This window comes from Mixophyes fleayi, chromosome 2, assembly GCF_038048845.1.
Source record: "Mixophyes fleayi isolate aMixFle1 chromosome 2, aMixFle1.hap1, whole genome shotgun sequence".
Lineage (NCBI taxonomy): Eukaryota > Metazoa > Chordata > Amphibia > Anura > Limnodynastidae > Mixophyes > Mixophyes fleayi.
In genome coordinates this window covers 202,209,913-202,215,912 of record NC_134403.1, presented here as the reverse complement: position 1 = coordinate 202,215,912, position 6,000 = coordinate 202,209,913, and positions in this window count along the sequence as shown.

Genomic DNA, 6,000 nt, shown 5'->3' with positions numbered 1-6,000 from the left:
AGGGTAGTTTCAGGCTGTGATGTTAAATGGCTGCCAATGTGTGGCGGATTGAAAACGGCTAAACTGCTCGCAGTTTGGAAAAAAATGCCATCCAAAAGACAGGACAGGCCAGTTTTAATATCTTTTTCTGAATGGCTATTTCGCCATTCAAAACATAAGAGGAAGCACCATTGACATTTAAATTCAAAATTATTTTAAAATTAACTTATGGGGCAAATTTTAATTTTCATAATATTAAGGGCACAAAATTATAGGGATGCCCAGGCTCGGTTTTTTGATAACCGAGTCATCCTGAACTTTGGCAATCCGTGTATCAGACATAGTTTTGTGCATTATCTGAACTGAAATCGAGGCAAAATGTCATTGGCACGTCTTCGGATCTCGCAAATTTTGGATTCCATAAGTACCGCCCTCCACAGAGATCTGGCGCCATTTCAAAGACACTCAAGGGGTAGGATCATTCTTGGCACTCTCCAGTGCAATTGGCCAGCGTCATTGCTCAAACATAAACAGGAGTGGTGGCAGTCTTTATATCTAATGATAAATGACCAAACTGCAACAATAATATTCAAACTGTATATTATTTTTAACACTTGGCAAATCCAAATGCACTGGATATAAAGATAAAATATAAATCTAGTGTTCTTATCAGTCTCCAGTCTTCTCAGTGCCATTGCTCACACAGAAACAATATGGGTGGCAGTCTTCTTATTAGTATCTAGTGACATAGCTGTGTGCCATTGCTCATACATAAACAGGAGTGGTGGCAGTGTTCTTATCAGTATCCAGTGACATTGCTCTGTGCCATTGCTAACACATAAACAGGAGGTGTGGCAGTGTACTTATCAGTCTCCAGTGCCACTACTAACACAGAAACAGAAGGGGTGGCAGTGTTCTTATTAGTCTCCAGTGACACTGCTCTGTGTCATTACTCATACAGAAAGTAAACAGGAGGGGTGGCAGTGTTCCTGTCACTCTCCAGTCTCAGTGCCATTGCTCATATAGAAACAGAAAGGGTAGCAATGTTCTTGTCACTCTCCAATCTCAGTGCCATTCTGCAGTGCCATTGCTCACACAGAAACAGAAGGGGTAGCAGTTTCTTGTCAGTCTTCAGTGCCATAGTTCAGCGCCATTGATATGGCAAACCAGCTATTGGCACCAGTCATGATGATTCTAGTTCTTCTACATCATCTACTGAAGCCTATACTCAAGGGCATAGTGGTTTTAAGTCAGAGAAACTGCAATCCCAAAAACAAGCTTTTAATTTTGGTAACGAAAAAAATAATAATAAGTAATAAATGGAAAGTTTACTGTAGAAAAACATAAAATTGCCAACAATTGGTCTGTCTCTTAGTGAAGCAGGTGATACACAGAGTAGCCTGCCTCTGAAAGCTCTGGCGCTGTTTGGTAGATGCTGCTACTGTTCCTGTTGCTGAAGGCGATTCACCAACCCAGTGGGCTGTCAAAGTCATATAATATTTAGTTTTCTCATTTCTGCTTTCCACATATCTGTGGTTAAGTGTACAGTGGGTAGATTGGCATTTTGTAGCCCAATAATTAAGTCTTTGTAACGTCCTGGTACAGGTGAGGAATTGCTTCTCTAGTAAAATGGTGTCGAGATGGAATTTGGTAACAGGGACACAAGACCTCAAATAACTGTCTAAAACCTGCTGCATTAATGGTGGATATTGGTAGTAGTTCTAATACTATCATCAGGCCCGGCGCTCCCATTAGGCAAGGTTAGGCACTTGCCTAGGGCGCCGGGCTCTGGAGGGCGCCACAGAATGGTAAATGACTTTAAAACTGTGCGGCGACCGCTGACCATCCCTGTCACGGCCGCCGCACAGCATTCAGATGCACGGGGAGGGGGGAAGAGGCTATAGCTCACCACCGCCGACTCTCTGCTCCGTCTCCTCCCCTCCACTCACTAGTGTCAGTGAGTGGAGGGGAGGAGACAGAGCAGAGAGGCGGCGGTGGTGAGACAAGGTAAGGAAAGATGGGGTGAGGGGGGAGGAGGGAGCAGGGCGCCGATTTTTGCGGGGGCGGGGCGCCGATTTTTGTGGGGGGGGGTGCCGATTTTGTAAAAATGCCTAGGGCGCCATGGACCCTAGCACCGGCCCTGACTAGCATAGTCGCCATGGTGCCTGTGATCCGCTGTGCGACTCGGTGACAGCTGTCATATTTTCTTCCTCTTGCAAAGGAATGTTTAACAGTCAATTGTTGTAAACTACTTCTTCTTGGTCTGCTTCTGGGTTGAAGATCCACCCCCAGCAGCAGGAGGAGCAGCAGCGGGCCTAAAGCTCAAGGATTCTTCTGAGGAATTCTGGATAGGGGAGGAGTCATTTAGCCTTAGCAACTTGATGATGAGGGCGTAAGCGTGTAAATTGCAGGTGCTGGAATTTAGCTGAGAGAAGGAAGCTAGCTGATGCTGGACTGCTTGTTGTTATATTTTTAGCATAAGTTTCGATTTTCCCAAGAGCATGCCATGATCTCGCTTTAAATGGCATAACATGGATAAGGTTCCTAGATGGTTAAGGTCCCTACCTCTACTAACTATGGATTTACAAATGCAACAAATAGCTAGACAACTGTTGTCAGGATTTGGGTAAAAAACTGATTTTTTGGTCTTATGCCCATGCATGACAATGGCATTTTTCTTGTCACTGGTAGGAACTGCTTCTACAGGTGCACAGGGCCGCCATCAGAAATCATGGGGCCCAGTACGGGGCCCCCCCCCTCCCGATGAGCGCCCCCCCCCCCCCCCCCCGCAACACATACTTACCTGGGGGCCCGCTGGCTTGAAGTCTGCTCTCCACTACTCTGTCTTCAGCCTGGCTGTCACCGTGACAGCCAGGCACCAGGATGCGATTGCAGGGGTGGAGAAATCATTCCCCTGCGATCATGTGATCTGTCACAGGCAGATCACATGTTAAACAAAATAAAAGCCAAATTATGTGATTTTAGCTATTTTTCAAAGAAATACAGGTCCAAACCCAAAACCAATACCAAAACATGTGAGAGCGGTTCTGCCACAACCAAAACCAAAACACGATGTTAATACAGATCCAAAACCAAAACCAAAACACAGGGGTCGGTGAACATCTCTACAAAATAATTGAATTTTTTTATTACTCAGGAACTATGGAATGCCAAATTATCCATCATAAACAATCAGTTAGAATTATTATATATTCACATTTCCTCCATAATATAGTGCAATAATAGTGCCCTCTTAAAATAAAGAGAAAACAAAATTGGGCCATAAATTAATTTTAAATTAATTTTGCCCCTTAACCAATAAAAAATAATTGCCCCAATAATTTAAATGGCAATGGTGCTTCCTCTTATGTTCTGAATGACAAAATAGAACTAACATCATGCAGGTTGAGAAATCTTGCTTAGTAAATCCAGCGGTTTTTATGTTCATCATTGTTAAAATCTGTATGGCAATTTGCAAAGTGGTGGTTTTATAAAATGTGAATTCTGGCTTTTCTCCACTATTACCATTTGAGTTGGTTTGTAAAATGAAATAAGTCACTGACTTGAGGCTTCAGCAAAGAATTTTACGGAATACCTAAATAATGGCTTTAGATACAGACTTTATATCATTGTTTCTGGATGCATTGCTGCATAAACGAACCGGATCTCTGAAATGCTAATGTACTACTAGACTCCCTCTTCCTCCACTCAAACATCCAGTATATTAATTCTTAAAATGCATTAAGATGCTTAACATTCCATCCTGAGTAATTTGTGGTTTTTTTATGACGAAGGGAAAAAAACATCATAAATAAGATTGCATAGGAATAAAAGGTTTGTGTCAGCTAATATGCTGATGTATCTGGCAGAACACAGGTTAATATGTAAGAGCTAAATAATGCAAATGACTTTCAAAGAAACTTTAATCATTAAATTATGAGCATAGATAATAGATAGATAGATAGATAGATAGATAGATAGATAGATAGATAGATAGATAGATAGATAGATAGATAGATAGATAGATAGATAGATAGATAGAGAACGAAACAGAGATATAGGACTTTATTCATTAATCAAAGTAAAGCAAAAAAGAAAGGAGCAAATTTGCACCTTGGCAAAACCATGTTGCTACTTTTTATTCCATCTTGTTTCTAAATACAGCAACACTCAATAACTTTAAAATTGATTATATTTGATAGAATGGATAATGTCAGAAATGGGAATACTATTAAATAAGAGCTGTCAACAGCATGAGATGGTTTAATGAATTGACTTCACACAGACAGAAAATAGGGGAATAAAGTCCCGCCCGCCCTCACCCCTAACACACACACCCTCCCACACTAGCAACTAGCATGCTAATTACCCCATCTAGTATGCTAATCGCTCTAATCTGACTGACCCGTGACTGTGAGCAGGATTCTACAGAAACAGGGGGGATGCTGCTGATCTCTTGGCGTTGTAGTTTCTGCTGTGAAAGGCTCTGAGACAGAGCCGTGCCTGAGCAAAGCTGCAGCCAACTTAAATCAAGGTCAGAGGGATACAAGACCAAAGAGCTCAGGGGACTGTCTAAGTGCCCAATGTTTTTGGTAGATAGCACTATTGTAAGTGCATATATTTTTACGTATTAGTTATCTGTGTATGCCATGCATTTGATCTATTGTGTACTTATGTTACATTTTCTCTTAGCATCTATCCCTTCACTTTGATACTGCATCATACCAATTGTGTGGCATTGGCATCTGGCTCTGTGGGATGGTTCAACTGGAATGGATGTTCTCTCACTGAATCATTTCTTATTTATTACTTATATTTGGACTATATGTTGACACTTAGGGCATTATTTAGCAAGCATCATTTTTTTAAACTTTTTTGATTTTTCTCAATTTATCCAGCAGGTTTTAAAATGGCAAGTTTATTATAGGCAAATCCCAAGTGTTTAAACTTGCCAATGTATGAAAGTGCAAATTGATACTAAATCGCCTATAAAGTATTCCAAAGTCTCCATTCTACAAATCGCTACAAATTACTGTCCCGACATTTTCCCACTCTAGTAATGTCAGAGCTGAAATCTCTGACAGCGTGGGAAATCCCCTAGCTTATAAATATACCTTGTGGCTGTCAGATTCTCATTCTGTGTGCGGATTTTCCTTCTAGTAGGAAGCAGTTTTTGTGGAGTAAAAGCTTACAAGACTGGATCCTAAAGAAATACCAACTGTGAAGGATTGTATGTATTCTTTGTTACTTTTAATATAAATGTGTGGTGACAATGAGGCATGTCTTTTATTTACATTTTGACTTGGTGCATTACAGGTCCCAGTGAGCCGTTGGTGGCAGGGCATGTTGGCACTTGTGGTTCCCCACATGCCAGCATGCCTAGGCAGCCGTGGGCTTGTAGTATTACAAGTGCCTGCATGCCCACACTGTTAATGGCAGCCTGGGCTTTCAGGGGGGACCTGTAGTGCAGCAAGTCAAAATTGTGTGTAACTTTAATAACTTTAAACACTTTACTACCCACACCCACTGCCCAGGGGTGTGGAAAGAGCCTTGTGCTGTTAGCAAGGGGCTGTGTACCCCTAGGGGGGGGGACACATTATTTTTGTAGACTCCCTCCCTAGGAAATCCTGCCCCATGCCGACCAGCCTGGGGCTGGTTGGCATTAGAGCAGGGGGATCCCCTGCTGCGGGTTCCTCTGCTATGTTGCTACCAGCTCCAGTTGGCTAAGCCCAGGGCTGATTGTAGTAAAATCGGGGGGACCCCATGCTTTTTGTCCCCCCAATTCTGCTATTACCAGTACTGGGCTGGCAGCACAAGGGTTAATATGACTGGGGAGGGGGGAATCCAATGATTTTTATCCACTTATTTTGCAAATACCAGCCTAGGCTGGCAGCACTAGGGTGAATCTGGTTGGGGGGAGGCAACGCTTTTTTTTATTTACAAATATTATCTAACCACAGGACTATACCACTTAATCCGTTTAAAAAAAATAAATATTATGTGTATGTGTTTGCATTGATA